The sequence below is a fragment of the Branchiostoma lanceolatum genome, chromosome 9 (assembly GCF_035083965.1).
Source record: "Branchiostoma lanceolatum isolate klBraLanc5 chromosome 9, klBraLanc5.hap2, whole genome shotgun sequence".
Taxonomy (NCBI): Eukaryota; Metazoa; Chordata; class Leptocardii; order Amphioxiformes; family Branchiostomatidae; genus Branchiostoma; species Branchiostoma lanceolatum.
Window position 1 is genome coordinate 2,393,701 of NC_089730.1, and position 21,596 is coordinate 2,415,296.

General features: G+C 38.8%; 1 pseudogene; it reads left to right on the forward strand.

The window, feature by feature from the left end:
• Positions 1–4,589: 4,589 nt before the first annotated feature.
• On the forward strand, positions 4,590–15,591 carry LOC136442366 (cytochrome P450 2U1-like; annotated as a pseudogene).
• Positions 15,592–21,596: the final 6,005 nt, after the last annotated feature.

Sequence of the window (21,596 nt, forward strand, 5' to 3'; positions counted from 1 at the left end):
GACTATAAAACCACCCAATAAATTCAGCTAACGTAAACTCCCAGACCTCAGTCTGCTTTCGAATGCCGTGGTGTTCACATCAGTGAAGGGGCTCGCTGCCTAAGACAGTTTACCAAGTATTGAAGTTACTTCAGCGCATGTTTGAAATCATATAGTGTATTAAAGGAATCAAAGTATAGTTGCACATAAACAAGTCAGATTTGTAATACCTAACCAAGAATATGAAGCAATTACAACACTGGCATGCCATGCTCACTGGTAGACTGTCTCAGACATTGGCTTTCAGTATACAAATTATATTTCTACACAGCCCCTCAGTCTATACTGGTTTCTTAGACTACCAAGTAGTCACCACAATTGTACAACTCATACTTCTAGACTCACAGCTATCAAAGCTAATTCAGGTCTGAGGAAAATATAGATACAATTCCAACTTTGAAGGGGTTGTTTTGACAGTTGAAAACACAATGTTATGATTTTCGGAAAGTTGCCTAGCAAAGTTACGTATTGTATTGATTTCGTAGCTTTGTTACACCTACATGTATCTGGATTATTTTGTTGGTCTGACAATGTTTTCTTCAAAAATTAGTGAGAGAAATACAGGATTTTTAAACATTGAGTTGTCAGTTAATATGCAAATGATTTCCTGTCGTCTGCTCTGATCCCATTCTATTGTTCTTGGAGCCAGGCGGGTAGAGATCCCCTACAGAGGATAATCCATTTATGATGTTGGGATGAGGGTTGGAGTCAATTTAGCTACTAACTCCCTGACAGAAGATAGTTTTTGTTGGAGGAGAACCCTGGGTCCTGCTTTCTTGTCCTTTAAGTTAAGATACTTTTTTCTCCAAAATGTTTTCACCCTCAAGAACTACTAGAAATTCAAGTCTAACTTTCTTGTTTTAATTGACTACAAGGATTTTTCTTGCCATGTCATGTCCGGATGTTGCCGAGTCATTGTTTTAACTGGGGTTCTCTTTAAGTGATATAGGTGGTTAGAAGAATGCAATTAAATTCTATGAAGAGTCACTTGAAGTAATGAAAACTCTTTATGGAGACCGTACGGCACATCTGGACATTGCTAGGTCACTGTGCAACCTGGGGTTATCCTGGGCTAAGCTCGAACATCAGAACAAAGCAATTAGCTGTGTGTTATGTATCTGCTATTGTCGGTTGCAAAAGATCCAAATGTTTAAGCTAATATATTCCATTAGACTCCATCAGAGCAAACATCTGCTTCCCACATAATTAAACATTTGGTTTAGACAAGCGATCAGATTTTCCCTTTCGACTTTTACCCATATTTTTAACGACCCGCCCTATAGATATTTTAGCTCAGAACGACGCCCTCCCATAGTGTCGTGTTCATAGCATACAATGTTTTGATAATCGTTTATTTACAAATAAAGAATGACCTGTAGGTCATAGTTCACTTACTGAGGTGAATATGTGTTCAGATACTGCTTGTTTTACAATACATGCTTTTTCAGTAACAATATCTGATGAGTCGGAACATCTCATTACGTATTAGGTAGGGTTGACATGACTTTACTCCCGTATATATGACTATGGTTCCAGTTTTCCTTTTAACATGTTGCATTTTGTTTATTCGAAATGACATATAACTTCAACTTGCTTAGCTCTACTTTTTTTCTACCTGATTATTTTTTAAATATGTGGATGGATTTCTCCGTGGATGTGGAATGAAACAAACCAACCAGCCAAAGTGACAAGTAAAGAAAACACGGATCAAAGCGTGAGACTAAAGACTGTCATTCTCCCATTTGCAGCACGAGTGTACGCTCGGTATCATTTGTCGGGGCTTCACCTATAGGTGTATGGTAAACGTGTCTACGACAATGTCGTTTTCGAGCTACATATTTCCAGCGTTCGGGAGCCTACAGACGGTATTACTTGTTGTTCTCTGCGTCATCGCTACACTTGTACTCTGCGGGCGCCCGAGAAACCTGCCACCAGAACCGAGGGGACTACCCATTGTCGGCAATGTCTTAAATCTAATCAGGGTGAGTGTCGTGTATCTACTAGGTACTACAGAGCAAGATTTATCGGCGAAAAAAAGTACCGCGTTTTTGTGAAGGGTCATCTGCAGACTTACCTCATAGATTACGTAAATGAAGCCTTGGTTTGCATGAATTATGTCTAATAATGTTCACCTGTGCTGAATTTCAAATGCCGCAAGAATTAAATTTCCAACATTTACGACTACGGAACTATAGCAATTCCTCATTGAAAATGCAAATAAGCTCTTCATTCGCATATTTGATATCAATCAATATTTCTGTCAGTTATGTAATATGTCTTCAGTCCTATCGTGAAATGCATTTTATTGATAGATTTTCCTCATTGATTGTGCAAATAAGATCCTGGTGGGCTGCCTACTGTCTGTCCAACAGCAATCTACCACTTAAAAATCACGACCATAACATGTTCAGAACACGAGATTGGAGGTTCCGCTGCAGTACCTCAGAAAACCAATAGGGGTTCATTATCGAACTCGACCTTCTCTTTTCAGGCCCCTACCAATGTACCATATATCATGAGAATCAATCCACGGCCTGTTGAAGTATGCGATTCACAGACAGATGAACACACACACACAGACACACACGCAACGAAAACATAATCTTCTTGGCGAGGGTAAAGCAAAACTTAATATTGTACTTAAGTACACTATGGAGGGTAGCATAGCTACATGTAATTATGTCATATTGCATCCACGTGGGGCTAATTGCGGGTTAGATCTTTTTTCTTGTGACAATTTTAAAAGTTTCCACATTTTATTCCAAGAGTTTCCACGTGTTAAGATCCATTCATGTTAAGATCCATTCAAATCGACTAGTGTCTAAAAGTCTTTTGATATTTGTTCTACGTAGGTAAAGAAATGTAAATACCCACAAAGGCCAGTACATCCAGAGCATCCCGTAACAAGGTGACATTCATCTTGCCAGAAAGGGAAGAACCTTCTGCCATGCAGGGGCTATATTGGGGTTTTGGATAAATCTATTTTCTATTTAGGACTGTTAAGTACCCTCATGTACCCCGTTTATGTAGAAAACCGCACGTGGATAATTGTACACATCTCCAGATGCCATAAAGTAATTTACAAATCTAAACTCCAAAAATGTTTGCCTTTTACAAGTCTTATTGTGTATGAATGTACAATAAGGGAGCCGGTTCCCAATTTTGAAAGCCACCATGTAATTAAACCGTTTGTAAACTACCCCAATAGCCCCTATGCAAATTATCAAGGACAAATTTCCCACGCTCCCCACACTGAGATCGGTGACTTGAAATAGTTGACGAGTGGTTATGAAAAGATTCTCCCCAGTTACTAGTAACTTCTCTCGATACAATTAACATAATTATATGGAATTTTACATGTGTAGAACAGGAGAAGGAAGAATACAGAAGACCAAAGCCCACAAACATATTCTTCTTCTTCTTCTTAGGCAAGAGGTTGGCAGCGTTAAAATGACAGTAACACAATACATCGCGTGTAACTTTCCAAAGATGAAATTTCCATGGCCTTAAAGGCATCCAGAGCATTTTCTGAGGCTTGAAACTTGAATAATAAAACTCAAATTTCTAGTAATTCCTACACATAGTAAGTTTTAATAACACTATACCATTACATATGGACTTTAAAGGAGTAAAGATACGATGTCGTTGTGTGGTGAGAACTGATAAAAAATTCAAGCCCTAATAGACTGATCCTGACTGTCCATCACAATTAGCGGTTCGACCAATGAGAGAGTGACTGCATGTCTGTCAAATATTTGCATTTTTATGTTTTTAATTTTGCATTTCTACGTTTAGATGGAGGTGGACGGGGCTATGGTATCGGTCTATTCACACTAGGCGCGTGAAACTAAAAGATCACCATGTAGCTTATTTTTGTGCCGCTTTTAAGCACTTTTGATAAGAAATCCGCCCGAAAATATGGTAATCAGTGGCATTAAATGTCAATTTCATAAAGATAACAGCAACTAAAATATTTCCAGTTTTCAAGCCTCATAAAATGCTCTGGGTGCCTTTAAAAACAATGTTTCGAGTATGTTGACACAATGGTTCTATCATGTAGGTACCCTAACATTCGCACAACATGCACCAGTGACAGGATAAATAAACAATATGTACTTACGACCACATTTTTTCAGATCATATAGAGAGCAAAGTCTTTTGAATAAGGGGATCCGAACATCACCTAGTTTGTATAGCAAAAAATAATATGAACCCTAAATGAAATTGTTAATACGTATCTGTTAACCATTCCAACAATACGTCGGTATACACTTTGGCGCCCATGTGTATGAAAAAAAAAGAAGACTCGTTGGATTAAGGTAAATGAACCTCTATACGTGAAAAAAAAATTTACAAGAATGACCCTGGCCCCACGTCTAGAAAATTGCAAACCGGGTATCAAAATAGATACAAATAAAAATATCTTATTTTCTGTTGATGATGACAAATGTTTATCTCACTAAATCAAACCAGTGAGAATGCTTTTAATAGATATAGATACAGCGAACTGTCATCGAAAGCAAAATATTGACATGAATTTCAATATCAACAGGATGGTCCTTTGTTGGCCTATGCCAACTGGTCAAAGAAGTACGGTGACGTGTTTACCGTCTATTTTGGGCCCAGGCTTACGACAGTTCTAAACGGTTACGCCGCTATCCACGAGGCGCTGGTTAAGAACGCTGAGGATTTTTCCAGCCGTACCAGGAGTCAAGCAGCGATTGTTCCAGATGGAAAGACACTAGGTATGAAAACATGTAATCAATGCATCGCCATTATGCCATGGCCTGTTTTTCTAATCAATCTGTATCCCAATCCTTAGATTGGAATATTGTTTTCATTTGACATGTTTGACACTGCTGCAAGTTCATTCAAAGCCACTATGCTACCTATTTTTCTCGGCTTTCATCCATAATTTATCATTTTGACAATCTTCTTATTTTATATTTACAAATCGGGCGAAAATGAATGCATGCTCGGATGTCATCAACAAAATTCACTTCCTTTGGCCTCATTACAACTAGCCTTGTTAGAAAGTCTTAATTATCGTTCAACCAGCTTCACCTACCACTTATTAACCCTAATACACCCGATTGGGGTCATTTTGGACTCCAGGCGTGGATTTTGAAGTGCCATTTGAACATGTTTGATCGAAAAAAAATTCCTTCCGTGACTTCGTCAGTAAGCAGCTATTCTAACCTCTCCCAATTTTGATTGGCAAAATACTGTTGACATTATAGAAGACAGTCTGGAGTGATTCAGCAAAAATAATGTGCTTTTTTTTAGACCTGCCCTCTGTAACTCATAAACTACTTATTGTGTGACCACCAAATTTCCAGAGGATGATACACATGTTAATTAATATTACCATAACAAACATTGAGTCATTATGACGTAATATGACGTCATTATGACGTAATTTCATGTGATCTTATCCGCCATCTTGCATTTTGACCGATGACGTCATCAAATCAACAGAAATATTAATGTTACACCAGGAAAGTTACATTGGATTACATAAGATGATAACAATGTAAGAAAACAAATGTGGTGTACCAACAAAGCCACGAAATGTCATTGTTTGCTGAAATATGCTTGTCAAAAGCCCGTTGCCATTGCAACACGAATAAACGATGAACTTACTTTATTAATCTGAAATCTTTGTCAAGGAAATTTTATGACACATCACCAAATTTGGTTGCTCCCTCGTAAAGAGGTTATGCAACATGAAATTTGGCGTGGGCCTAAAAAGTCCCCTCCCGGTCTACATAGGGATCATTCAAAACGTGGTCCTTATGATCTTTTTGCATAAATTATGATAATGAACAGAAATTATTCATAACAACCAAAGTTGTTTGAGGCAGAAAGCTCCAGACGCCTGTGATAAAGCGTGAAGCTCTCTCACTTTATTACAGGCGTCTGGAGCTTTCTGCCTCAAACAACTTTGGGGCACCCCAGCATCTCTGCAAAAAGGAAAGGAAAGTTATCTCGAACCAGTTTAGCTCAAATAAACTCAATGAACAGATGAGCTAATCTTCCACTGGTCGTGACAGAGAAGACAGACGCTATGTACAGTATTTACAGGTTCATTGTACCGGGGAAATTCCCCTAGCTCTTTCCAACAAGCACAGTGGACAGTGGAACACGGCTTAATGTCCCGTCCTAAGGACTGCGACCCTTTCCGGTAGCGTGCATGTCGGGTAAGTGACACAGCCGGGATCGAACCCGGGGCTTCTTGTTCCAGAGGCAAGATCGCTAACCACTGGACAACGCACGCTACACGGTCTGGAAACTTTGCCTTCCTCATTATTTCAATAGAATGGTTCCTTTCATCATAACACCTGGTAGCATTGAGTGACCAATGAAAGTACCCATTCCCAGTTATTGATTCTCAAACATTTCCTTATTGGGACTTTGCTTCCATTGTCAGAAAATGATTCAAACAGTACAGATGTCAAGTGACAAACGGTTAACCAAATATGCCGAATACTGTTACATTGAAAGACTGTGTCGAAATCATACGGAGTTACCCACATTTGTTCTCATATCTTATACATCCTTATACATCAGCTTAATACAAGGTCCCTCCTCTCTACTCAGCAAGTCATGCTGCGAGCTGGCGACCGGTTTACTCCTGGTTTGCCAATCGCTTTAGCCCATGTCGGGCTGGTCGGTTAAACCGAGGCTCTGTCCAGCGGATGTTTATCGCATCCTGACTTATAACTCAATGAGTGAGAGTGAGTAAGTGAGTGAGTGAGACTTATCACTAATCTAAATCATCCTTATTCAGCAATTCTAATTTGTTTGGTGTTAAATATCACAAGATTAATACATGATGTATTGCCAAAACTTACTTTCATTGGGGTGGGTGGGACTGGGAATTTTTTAATCTTGCTGTATGCTGTATATGCTTTCTCTGTACTCTACCATGTTGCTCTCTTGATCTGGCTGGAGTGGTGATGTTATTTCTAGCCTCCCATCCAGAAAGCCCTCCCCTCAGGGGGTGGGCATGACTCCCTTGAGCCCAGTCACTTCCTGTCTTTATTATATCCCCTTCTTTTTCAACTTGTCCATTTCTAAGAAAGCTCCGATTGTCACTGATATTATTTTCTATTACATCACTCCTCATAGCAGGTCATTTCTGTTTGCTTGTGCTCAGATAATTAACCCCGATTAGCAGTCGTTCCGGACTGTTAATCTAACATTAACCCTATCTAGAGTGGGGAGGGGGGTTTAAAGTGCCCGCGCCAACTTTGACAACGTTTAACATGAATCACGGATAGTAGCTCTCGACATCTCTAAGGCCTTCGATAAAGTCTGGCACACTGGGCTTGTCACAAAGCTTGTTGCCTATGACATTGGGGGCCCTATGGTCAACAAACTTTCATCTTCTCTATCTGACAGAAAGCTGAAAGTCCTTCTTGATGGTCAGTCATCCTCACCCTATTCAATCTATGCCGGTGTACCCCAGGGCTCTGTTCTCGCCCCAACCCTCTTCCTAATATTCATAAATGATCTACCTGACCACATTCTCTGTCAACTTGTCATCTATGCTGATGACTCTACTCCGTACTCCTGTTCTGAAGGGCCATCATCCCAATTGGACAAGACAGAAATGGCAGATAATTTAGAACGTGATCTAGGCTCGGTTGCGGATTGGGGTGACAAATGGCTAATGACCTTTAACTTCTTAAAGACGAAGCTCCTGTCCATTAATAGATGTCGAGAACCTTTTTTTCCACCGATATCTATGAATGGAACTGAACTACAAGAGAGTGACTCCTTCCGACTTCTTGGTCTTATCTTTTCCAAGGCCCTATCCAGGAGAACCTACATAGAGTCCATCGCCAAATCCGCAGCAATGAAAGTTGGTTTCGCTTCTTAGAGCCAGTCACTTAATCTTACTCCCGAGAGCGTACTTTACCTGTAAAAATCCACCATTCGTCCCTGCATGGAATACTGTCCACATCAGCACTCACATCTCTGGGCTGGAGCTTTAAAGGGTTGCTGAAACCTTATAGACCTCATCCAACGGAGAATCAGTGTGGTCATTGGTCATCGTTTGGCTTCAAAACTGGACTCCCTTTCTCACAGACGAAACATTGCCTCCCTGTCTCTATTCTAAAAATACTTCCACGGCCAGTGTTCCGATGAGCTTTCACTACTCGTCCCGCCAGAGATAATTTTTCAGCGTACCACCAGGTTCTCCTCTGACTCACAGGCTCTTTACTGTACAACTACCGGCCTCAAAGTCATTCTACAGTACCAGCTTTTTTCCACGAACAGCAAAACTCTGGAATTCCCTCCCAGCCCACTGCTTTCCTCCCGAATATAACCTACAAACCTTCAAATCAAACATACACCGCTGTCTCTTACCTACGCTACATTAGTTCAATGTGGAGAAGTGGCCCCTTATGGCCTTGCATTGAGCGAGATCGTAAAAAAAAAAATACCAAACGACGTATGATAGAACTACCAAACTTGGTGACTTTTCCTAAAATTTAGTTGGCAACAATTGCATGATAATAGTATAAGTATATCATTTTGCAACTGGTTTCTGACATGCATTTTATACAGAATTCACTAATTTCCTCAATCACACTTATGATATGTAATATGTAATCTAGTAAAAATTTTACGATTTAATATTCATAAATTATGCTAATTTGATGATACCATTGGTTAAGGTATTAACAGGCTTTTTCGTCTTCAAATTCGTAACTACCTGATATTTTCTTACCCAGAAACATTTAGATTAACGTTTCTAGTCAATCTACATTGTATTTTGGGGTCATTAGTGGGAAAAAATTCAAAGTGGCCAATCAATGATGGCGGATCCTAAGGGATAGCTAAATACACATTCTATAACGTCAGATGTCTTGGCATACGTTAACATCAATGAGATACACTTTTTTGTTTAATACCTTTAGATATTACGGGAATTCCCTATTTAGCCAATAAAATCACATCGATGACGTCATAAGTACGTTATATTACGTGGTAACATTACCATAATTACAGCAATTATTACCATTTACGTGTACATCACACTCTGCAAATATGGTGACGATACACTATACCGTTCGGAAATTATGGTCCCCAGTCCCAAATTTCCCCAAAAGACCCAGTCTAGATAGGGTAAAAATACAATCCTAGTCTCTTTAATTTGAGTGTCATCAATTATGAACCCGCTTACAGGATATATACATACAAGAATCGCATACTTCTATTCAAAACATTTCAAAACTTTCCATTTATTCTGCGTTAAAGAAAAGGTACGGACAAGAAAAATACCTATCGGACATACATAATTTTGAAGTTCGTAGAGCAATCACCAAGATAAGAATATGTAGTCATAGATTGAATATGGAAAATCGGAAGATAGCACAAAGTTCCCCGTGATCAGAGGTTCTGTCCCAACACTTTATCCTAGATTGTCCACGATATCATGATATACGCTCAAAGCTGTTCAATCTTCATTCCGCTTGCTCAACATAATTTGATACATTTCATTCTATAGACAAATTCAAATACATTCTAGAAGGAGACAACCCTTACTGTGTACAAAAAGGTAAATATATCAAAGAATGTTTAGATCTTAGAACTAATAGTGGAAGTGATAGGTTAAACTCGACATGTTGAAGTTTTCATATACTTGAACGTAGGTTAATCATTTTGTATCCCATTGTTTGTTGTTTGCTTGTATAGTTGAAGAAGACCTTACGAAAGTCGCTGTACTTTTGTTGTGTCAATAAAGATTTCTATTCTAACCCCCAGGAATAGTTAGCGCGCCCTACGGCCCCAAATGGAAGGAACACCGAAAGTTCGCCATGATGAGTCTCCGTGACTTCGGAATGGGGAAGAGGAGCCTAGAAGGGAAGATTCTCGAAGAGGCACGAGCACTTGGTGACGAGATGCATAAAAAAGACAGCCGCGCCTTTTGCATCTCTCAGATGATGCAGAATGCTGTTTCAAACGTCATTTGTTCAATTGTATTTGGTTGTCGTTATGAGTACGACGATGTAGCATTCAAAGATCTGCTCGAAGCAATTGACCGAATTTTCTCTCGAAATGTGACAGTTACAACATTGGCACTATGGTTTCGTCCCGTGAGGATAATCCCCGGCGCTAGGAAGCAGTATCAGGAACTAAAGCAGAATCAGGCTAAACTACTGGACCACATTAAGAAAAGAATCAAAGAACATGAAGAAACGTTTAACGCTGATGACATCCGGGATTTCATTGACGCATTTCTCCTGGAGTCTAAAAAGCGACAAGGGGATGAAAAATCCATCTTCTCAGAGCAGGAGCTTGCCACGGTAGTACATCTTTAGTGTGTATTGCTATTTAGACAAATGTCACATATGTACATGTTAGAAATAGAAATTTAGGCTGGACGAGGCGGTAGGTATAAATTGGCTTGGCCTAGCGAACAAACAGGGATCAAGTTCTCGAACCAACCAATCAGTATCCAGCAAGGCACATGTGCGATTTGCGGTGAGTCTGGTGTTCCTCTCTTTGTCTTTACCTGTTGCCAACGTCATGGCTGAGGGTGGAAAGTCAACAATTCTCATCGTGGGTCATTCCTTTGTCAAGTGATTGGAAATGCTTATTTATGACAGAAAGTACACTGCCTCAGGCCATTCTTAAGTTATGGCATGTTGCTAATGGGCTGCGACGTTGTTTGGAAAGGATTCCCGGGGGAACATATTGACATTATTGGCGGTATGGCACAACATGGCTACCTCCCACAAGCAGACCTAATCAATATGGAATTGGGATATCATGACAGTTGAACAAGATCCGTCGAATCCTTTTTGTTTATCTAATAACCCCATGTTCATTCATAATAATTCTGAGCATTCACTATTAACGTTGGTTTGGGAGGTCAGAATACGTTTTCCGTAAAACCCACGCCTTTCCCCATCTACCTTTGTTGACGCCTTTTGGCTTCTTTGGGCGGGTCGTCACTAGCGTTGCCTTGGCGGGTGAAAATATTTTGAAAGAGCCTTTGGCTAGAAATGTTACAAGGTTTAAAATTATTTCTTGAGACAGAATAAGTGTGCCGATTGTATTTCTCAGACCTGCTGTTACGAACTCGCTTATAGAGACAATTATGGTATCGCCTTGTTGTTGTATTTTTGTTTGTTTACATGCCAGTCAATTAAACTTGCTGGTATTCCCACCAAGAAGTACTCTGTATAGAGTGATTGTGGGTTCTTTTTTGATCACAATAGCGGCCGAGAAGGTAGGCATAAATTCATTTTCGTGAAATGAAAAGGGATCCATTCTAAACTTCATAATGTAGCTTTACAAGCCCCCTGCCGTAATGATTAAATATGCAAACTGCCATGATGACTGCCATAGACATTGTATGTTTAGCCATCCTCCTCCGGCACGACTGAATGCCCTCTGGTATCAGCCCTGCTATTGTACCCCCGAATTCTGGCTCCTGGCAACGTTACTGACAGTTGCTTATGAATGAGTACTTAGTTAAACTTGTTGGGCACCAAGAGCCGTTGTTCTGTTTGAACTTAAAGTAGCGATGTGCCAAATGTGTTGAAAGCTGTTTTAGTGATGACGTCGCCAGGAGCCAGAATCAGGAGGTAGAACAGCAGGGCAGATACCGGGAGGGTTTGCCGAGCGCATTCAGCCATGCTAGAGGAGGGTGTGTTTAGCACAGATAAGATCTTTTTTTTTCTTCTCATATTATATAAATTTTTTGTGAAATGAACATTGCGAGATCTTAAAAAAGACTGTTGTTTTGATACAAATGATCAACTTGATTCGACATTGGACGCTTTTCAAGCAACATAATTCTTGTTATTCCTTTTTTTCCAAGATCGTCTTCCAACTGTTCCTGGCAGGTACTGACACAACAGCGACCACCCTCCGCTGGGCCCTGCTCTACATGATCCTCTATCCGGACATCCAGGGGAAAGTACAGCAGGAGATGGACAGTGTGCTGGGACCCAACCGGGAGCCGTCATTGAAGCACCGTAGTCAGGTGAAGGATCCCAATAGTTTAGCTAGAAATGAAGAGATATTACATTTGTCAACGCTTTCCTCTGTGGCACCGGAATATGTTTTGTCACTGAAAATTCTATAATTATGTCCAAACCATACTTATCGCTTTTTAAGAAAGGGAAGAAAGCATGGTTAAGTTCAGTTTTCTATGCTGTACAGGTGGCAGCGAGAATATTAGTTGCATTTCATTTGAGTCCGCCGTCACTAGTGCACTTGATCTTGTCCTTTTGTATGTTTAATGTTTTGTGAATAAATGCTTGAAAATTCTTCCAAATATAGATGCCGTTCACGTAGGCTACACTGACGGAAGTGCAGAGGCTTGCACCTGTTGCACCATTCACCATTCCCCACGGCACCAGCAACGACACAGCATTCAGGGGATACAACATCCCAAAGGTAATTCAGGGGCCAGTCAGAAAGTACAGAAAGTACGAAATGGAACGAAACGGAACGAAATGGAACGACGTGGAAATACAGAAAGTGCGAAATTGAACGACATGAAAAAAATGAGCTGTCAGTAGGTGAGAAATGGAACGAAATCGTAAAAAAATGGAACTACAGAAAGTGCGTAGTAGAACTAAATGGAGCGAAATATGAAGCAAACTGAAATAAAACAGATGGGCATGGAAGTAAATGTACACCCTAAATTACGATGGTGTGCAATTTACAAAGTCACGTTGTAGTGCAGTTCTGTAAAGAAAACATTTGCAAACAACTTACTCAATGTATAGTCAACAGTTATGCCGAAATGTGTTTATTTTTCCTATCATGCTTTGTTTTCATCGGAGAAACGTTCACCTTCGATTGATATGTATCTGTATAGCCGGTATAACCACATTTCTCCGTAACACACTATGCGTCAAGAATTATTATGTTGTTCCTCAATGATAATTTGTGGTAATAAGGCCTTAGGTTTATCATAAAGATCGATTTTATGTTTAGGAGATTAGTAATGTTAATGTAGAAATGTTAAGTGATACTCTCATTATTTTGACGAAGCACTATTGATCGTTTTCTTACTTAGGAGACGTCGGTGATAGTATACATCTGGTCAGTCCACCATGACCCCAAGTTGTGGCCGGATCCGGAAAGGTTCGAGCCCGCTCGCTTTCTTAATGACTCCGGAAAATATGTGAGGAGTGATAAGGTTATTCCTTTCTCCATCGGTAAGTAGCTTTCTTGCTTGATTTTATTTCATTTATTTGCAAATGTTCGAATCAAGTTAAATAACATAGAACAAAAAAAGTACACGTGGGGAGGGGCGTAATGGCTTGTTCCGAATCTTCCCCCCATCTAAGATAACAATTGATAACATAAATTTTACAAGTCATGAAATAATATCGATAGTAAGTGATAACAATATAGTTGCTAATCAAACAATGATAATCATAATAATAGTAAACAGCTATAAATAGACTTACCTACCTACCTACCTAGTCCCTTGACCTCCGGGTCGTTGGGGGGACAAGGTAGCAATGAAGATGGAAATCTGTCTCCAGGCTCGGCTGTTTCTTGCAGCAGCCAGCCTTCTCGACAGGCTAAGGGACGTCCACTCTGCGATGTTATCCTGCCAGGATTTCCTCTGTCGTCCCCTACGGCGACCTTCTTCCAGAGTGCCCTGCAGTATGGTCTTGGCCACGTTGTTGTGGCGTGTCACGTGGCCGAACCACTGGAGCTTACGTCTCTTGACCGTTGCTCACAGTGGCTCACTGAGGGCCGACGATGCTGTGTACAACTTGCCGCATATACCCATATGTCTTGTGTGCGTGATAGGTGATGTGTAGCAGTCTACGCATACACTTCATTTCAAAGGCCTGGATTTTCCGCTCTGTCTCTGCCAGCAACGTCCAAGTCTCACAGCCATACAGCAGAACTGACACTACCGGGGCTTTGTTACTCAGTAAAGAAATAACAGATGAACAGAATTCTGATTTCAGCTAACAAAATTTGCTGACACGTCATGTGGATTTCACTTATGCTCTTTTTTTTTTGGAGTTCGAAATAGAAACATGTTTTCTTTTCCTCCGGTTTATTTAACCAACGTCGACACTTATATGGCATCGTGTGGCGCAATCAGTAGGGTGTTTCGCCCAGAACCGAGAGGTACTGGGTTTGAAACCACTGCTATGCCCCGATGTTGTGCCCTTGGGAAAGGCACGTTACACGACTTTCCTCACTCCACCCAGGTGTGAATGGGTACCTGACTTCGGTTGGGAAAGGTCGTATTGAGGTCACCTGCTGGCGCCGAAGGGCAGCCTCTCAGACCCTTGCGACAGTCCCACAAAGTGCAAGTGTGGAGCAAATATGTATCTGTTGTGCATTATGTGATTGTAAACCCTGCAGCAATTCAGCACTGGCAAACTAGAGGGCCCAAAAGCACACAACTTACTCTATGTCAAAAAGCTGCTAAACTGCTAAAAGAACGTGACCAAATCGTATGTCCAGAACGCGAGATATCAAAACCGGAAGTTCCACTGCAGAAAATCGCTGAGAGGACCATTGTCGAGCTTGACCCCTTCTTTTCCCGAACCCCTACCCCTCTTTTAAATATCATACTATCTACAGCTTCTCGAATTATGCTGTGCACACACACGTAGATAGACAAACAAATGGCACCGAAAGCATGCTATAACTGGGGAAGCTAAAAAAAAGCTTTAAAGTATGCTTACTAAACGAATCATAGTATGTGCTGCATTAACGTTGTGAATAATGACATAATTGATTTGTCTTTCCGAGGTCGTCGTGTCTGTCCTGGTGAGCAGCTGGCCAGGATGGAGATCTTCCTCATCTTCACCTCTCTCCTGCAGCGCTTCACCTTCAAGCTGCCAGGGGGCGCGCCTAAGCCGTCAGAAAAGGGAATATTTGGTGTAACATATCAGCCCGAGCCATTCATGCTAATGGCTGAGCCAAGGGAGTAAAGTACAGGGTGTTTTTTTTTTTTCACGTAACATTCATTGATTGTATATTTAGGACATATCAAAGATACAAGTGAAAACAATAATAAAATCATAATACGAATGTGCAAGGATGGCCGAAAGCTTGCAAGCTTATATGTTGGCCACACATGTAACTAACTACGATTTAAGCATAAATGAAATAAAACAAAATTGAATAATTAATATCACATTATAGAAGCATCAACCCAAAGAATGAAACTAAACAGAAGTGAAACTAAACATAGACATAAAGATTAACACAAAGGTTAACAACTTATGATACAAAATGAGAGAACACGAAAATTCCTAACTTCAATGAATGTTTACAAGGAAACTAACATGCAAATTAGTCGAAGCTCCATGCCAAGTGCTTGTAGCTATACATTTGCTAATGTGTTCGTAAATGTCGTATTTACGTGAATTCAATTACGTATGGAAATCCATATATACATGCCCTTTGGTGACAAGCATGTTTGACCATTTAGCATGTTAATTGCTACGTACACAATAGTCATGTGAGTTTAAACACCTGTAGCTTAGTCATTTGACATTATATGTGGTAAATGATAATATCTTATGCACAGATAATCATGATTAATAACGTATACATTTATGGCAAATGTGTTCATGTAAAGGCATTATAAAGGCAGTTTTAGCTACCTTTGGTATAATAAGTATATACAATAGTTATCTAACCAGATTTCTATGTGCCGATACACCGTCATAATTTGGTGCTTGAAATTATTACTACCTGCATTCCTTGTGCAGTTGGAACAACTTTCTTTGCAACTGTAATCACATTAGAAGCAATAAATATTAGCTATAAAAAGTATTAACTAGAATACAAGCTGATGGTATGGGGAAAGCTATGCAGGACTCGAACTTTTGGGCGGCCATGGTGGTTTTGGTGACAGAGGGAGATTGGCACCCGAAATCAGTCAAGTCATAGAAAGGGATAATGTAACATTTCACTATTAGTAGTAGTAGTATGAAAACATTAACGCGTATAATTATTGTGATAGATTTCTAGTAGTCATACCATACGATAAACAAAATGTGTTAGAGGACAATGATTGATTATTCCATTTCAATAGGCATCATGCACTGATAAAAGTAAATTATTATTATTATTATTATTATTATTATTATTATTATTATTATTATTATTATTATTATTATTATTATTATTATTATTATTATTATTATTATTATTATTATTATTATTATTATTATTATTATTATTATTATTATTATTATTATTATTATTATTATTATTATTATTATTATCATTATCGGACAAAAAGCTGTAAGTGCGTTCTGTATCTGCTCTTCTTTTGGCTTGTCATGTATCTGCTACTGACCATTGAAAACATATAACCGATCACACTGATTGTGGCCAAATGATTGCTCCAGCCTGATACTATCTCACATTTCTATTAAAATAATTTGCAATGCTTTTTTGGCATCTACATTGTTCACAGCAAACAATTATAATGATCAATCAATCCACAAAATGATTTAGATGTCCATAATCTAGCGGCTTTAATGTTTTCGTTCTTCTTTACTTAAAATGTTTTGAACGTACTCCAGAATTCTACCAACCCAGCCAACTAATATGTAGCGGTTGATGAACACCACCTATGTCGTACTTCTGAATAAAAATATCGTCATAAAACAATAAGAATCACTATACAAAATGCAAAAGAGGATATTGTATGGGTTAATACGGTTGCGTTCAAAGTATGACACTTGTATGCTCAAAGTTTTTCTTTAGAATAAAGTTTCAGTTGACGTTCTCATATCAATCTTAAGTGTATTTCTTGTATCTTCAATGTTGCTTTCAATAATCGCGAATCAGCTCAGTTGTATACATAAGTATGGCCATGAATGAATGAATGGTTGTATTGCATAAAAACCTCTTTAAATATTTTGAAGCCTGCTGGCTAAATTACAGGTTTTTACATGTTTATTCATACACATGGAATTACAATTATCAAGGCTACGTGTTTCTAACAAAACTAACTATATATACATATTGCACAAGAAATAATGACGAAAACAGAGAATAGTGACGAAAAGTGAAAATGAAGTGGATTCTCGTAACGTTAGTCGTAAAGAACACAATATACTGCCACTGATTTGCTTTAGACATGTGTAAAAGAAATCATCATCATCACCATTATAGCTTGTCGCTGTTTCTCTCAATAGTAGATTGTATTTTACTGCGACCGTGACAGTTTTTTGTACAATACAGTGTAGCAGTTTTGATAATGTCATAGATGTTCCTTCTGATGTGTGCAATATGTTGAAATCGTGCGGGCTGCATAAATGCATTTCGGCGTTTGGTCTGCAAACGTAAACACCCCCTTACTCTTAATAAAAACAGAAATCAATCCAACTTATTTTCGATATTGTAAAGCATGGTGAAATACATTCTCCACATCTATGTCTGTAACGTATCGTGTGGTCTGTATGAATGTATCTATAGATGTTTTGTCTGCATACGTGAAAACCCCTTTACTCTAAAAATGAAATCACTCCAAATTTCTGCTACAGTCCACCAGCTCACACAACAACGGCTGTCCGTGACTATCTTACTGCAGGGGTTACCAGGCTATGACAATCTCACAAACAAAAAACTTTTTAAGGCAGTCAAAACATACACTTCTTCTACTAAGCGTTTCAATGGTTCTTCCATTTAATTAACCCTCATCCGACCGTATGGGGTCCGTTTGGACCCCAGGCGTGTTTTACTGTGTGCCATATCAACATTTGTCGTTGGAGAAAAAAATCCTTCCATGAGTTTGTTCATGTACATGTCTTACAACTCCTGAGAATTTTTTACCGGGATTGGCCGATTTTTGCGGAAGTTATACTCTAAAGTGTGCGTGTTGTCCGCTGGGGTCCAAACGGACCCCAGATGATTTCGCATTGTTTATTACGTAATTAGAAAGAAATTCCTCATAACTCCCAAACGGTAAAATGTATCCTCACCAAATTTGCAAGGAGTGATGTTCACGTAAAGTTTTATAATTTCTGTAAATTTTTGGACGTTATGACGTAATATTACGTAATTATGACGTCATCGATGTGATTTTATAGGCTAAATAGGGAAGTCCCATAATATTGAAAGGTATTAAACAAAATAGAGTGTATTATTGATTTTAAGGTATGCCAAGGCAAGCAAGGTCAATTGCGATTACGATGACGCCAAAATGACGTCATAGAATGGGATCCCTGGGATCCGCCATCTTGGATCGGCCATTTTGAAATTTTTAAATTACATTTTTTTCCATTTATGACCCCAAATCACAAAAGAAAGTGACTGGAAACGTTAATCTAAATGTTTCTGGTTAAGAAAATACCAGGTAGTGACGGATTTGAAGGCAAAAAGCCTGTTTATACCTAAAATAAACATCTTGTCCGCCATCTTGGATTTTGAGCGATAACGTAATCAAATTAGCATAAATTATGAATAATAAATTATGAAAGTTACACCTAAATACATATGATGTTATACAGGTTGGAAAACTAGTGTGGTTGAGCAAGAGAACCTGAGAAATATCATTGTTTTTAAAAAGTTAGTGACTTTTTGTATAAAATGCCCGTCAGAAACCCGTTGCCATGGCAACAGGAAAAATGATAAACTTAAACTATTATCATGGAATTGTTACCACTAAATTTTAGGAAAAGTCACCAAGTTTGGTCATCTTATCATACGTCATTTGGCAGTTATACGATGTCAAAGTTGGCGCGGGCACTTTTAGCCCCACCAGTCTAGATAGGGTTAAAGGAAAATGCGTGTTCTCCTCATTTTCTGCATAAATTATGATAATGAGCATTAATCATCAACACCAAAAATTGTCAAAATATTCTCCATAGATTATTTTAACAGGATATGCACAATAACTACAATAAGATCCACCAGAAATATATTTGGGGGCAAAGAAAAATGGGGTCCGTTTGGACCCCATACGGCCAGATTCGTCGCAAAAATGTGTCGGTCGGATGAGGGTTAATTAAACCACCTCAGTCAACTAACCATGCGAAACTACTTAAAATCTTAATCCCTCTGTTACTGTAAGTCAAGACCTCTGACCTCTGGAACCTCTTTGACCTTTCATTAATTCTATTATAATTATTGTGTACGTTAGGAACGTATGTTTGTATATATGCGTAATATTACAATATTGTTTTTGCACTTGCTATTGGGAGGGACCGGTTAATGGACCTGCGCACAAAGCCCAGTTTGCATGTCCACTTTTTTTTCTTGTTATTATTTTTGAGAATTTTTTCCTGGTGAAATCTTTGGTCAATTTTGGCCAGTTTTCAGACAGGGGGACCAGACATGTGTTTAATTTTCAAATCCAGAAAGAAATTGTGACCTTCGACCTTTGTTGTGGTATAGAATTGCATCATTTTGGAGGGGATTTTCCCCTACTAGACCAGCGATTCCCAGCTGCAGGGGGTAAGATCAGGGTTTGTTTACGTTCAAACACGTCTAGTGCAGGAGTCGAACCCCGGCTTTTTTCCAAAAACGGCAACTAGACATGTTTAGCTGTCCAGTGGATGGAAGTTTTTGGACATTGAAATACTGTTAAGTGTACTTTGAAGCCTGTTTTTGTTCCTTGTTTTGTATATAATCTGATGGAAGTCTGTTCAACTGCTCCCTCCCCCTATGTGTGAGGCGCCCGATATCAGCTATTGCTGCCTGGGATGTCTAGTATTGCCTGTTGCAATTTGATAAAATAAAATCACTCCAAATCATATGCAATAGTGTCATATACTTTTATTACGTGCCTATTCGTGCATGTGGAGGGATAGAACAACATATCTGTAGATAATATATAATGCACTTGGAGGAAATGACAGCAGACGTTTCACAGAAGCTAAGCCGAGCGAAAGGCTAATAATAAGCTAACAGCTGCCGCTCCTAATGGTGGGGTGAGAGCTGTTTTTCAAGTTCAACCCATCAGGAATACCCGAAAGCCTTCTTGAGTTGCCAACTTCCTGTCAAAAAATGAAAGATAATGCGATAGCTTACCTTTGTATCAATTTAAAGTTCTTAATACAGATTTATTGTTAATGCATGCATTCCTTTGATACCGTAGGCAGGCTGATCTTATTCGTCTGTTTGTTGGCTCATTTACAGAGTTTGTTTCTTTTTGTTTCTGTAGCATTTGGATGCTTTAAATTTTGCAGGATTCTAAAAAGGCTAAAATCACAGCAAATAAGACTATCAGCAGGGATGAACAATAAGTGGGGAAATGAGGCCAATGGACATTTATCTGACAAATTTCCTGTCTAAAATGAAAGAGATCGAAGCTGGAGGGGCTAAATCGCTTTTCTTCCTAATACATGAAAGGCTACCTGCCACCAAACATTCAAGACCCAGAACAAAAGATACAAAAAGGAAGTTCTACTGCAGCACCAACGTCACACACCAGGGGACTCAAAATAGACCTTCATCATCCCAAGACATACACAGGCCCACAAACCAAATATCATCGTGCGCATATCTATATTCCGGACATATACGTACAGGTATTATGCAGTATTTTTTTTTATACGAAAATGGTGCATACAGGCGGATCCAACAACGAATCAGTAACAAATCCGGATAGGGAGAAACGTTATCCGGAACCTAAAATTATGACAGGAAGTTGGAACTTCAATGACAGGAAGTTGGGGAAATTCTTTCCAGTATATCTGTAGGTAACAATATTTCACAATTCAACATTTCCAAGTTCGAAACCCATTAAATACAAAACTGAAGTGATATGTGTCTAAGTAATCCATTTCGTTTCAGAATCAATCAAGAATGTATGAATTGCAACATTGATATGATAGGTTTAATTACTAAACATTATGTATATATATATATATATATATATATAGCAATACTACTAATGCAGTTGCCTTAAAAATTACAAACTAAAATGATTAATTTGAGGAGTGGTTTTCTACACATATAAGCAATTGGCTATATGTAATGATATCTATATGTTGAATATGCTCGACCTGGGTTTGGTGAATGAAAAGTATTCTCAAGAAACACATCATGACACTTGTGAACATGAAGATCTGTTTAATTCTTGGGATCTATGAAAACTTACAGTGAGCTTTACTCCTATTGGAATATGTGAAAGACAGCTCTTTTCAAATATTACTAGTAGTGCAGCAAATTATGAAGGGAATATTACCAAAATGTCCGATTCATGTCATGATAGCTGATGCAATTATGCCATCGCATTTAAAATGGAGTGAATGGAAATTCGTTTGGGTTTTTAGAACTTTATACATATCCCAGATTTATGCCAATGGCCGTAATGCAATTAAACAACATCTACCGTATTATCAAGAAAATACAACACGTAAATGTTTACTGTATCAATTTGATATGAAAAAAGTTACAAAATAAGCTTTCCAATGATATTTGCGACCTAAGTGTCACCAGAGGAACAATTAATCTAAATATTGTTTCCAAGCATTTTGTGTTAGGTTCGGATAATGAATCAAAGAACGGATAAAACAGAATACAACGATTCATTGAACAAAGTTTAACGAGCATGCTGTCTGATAACTAACGTTCGT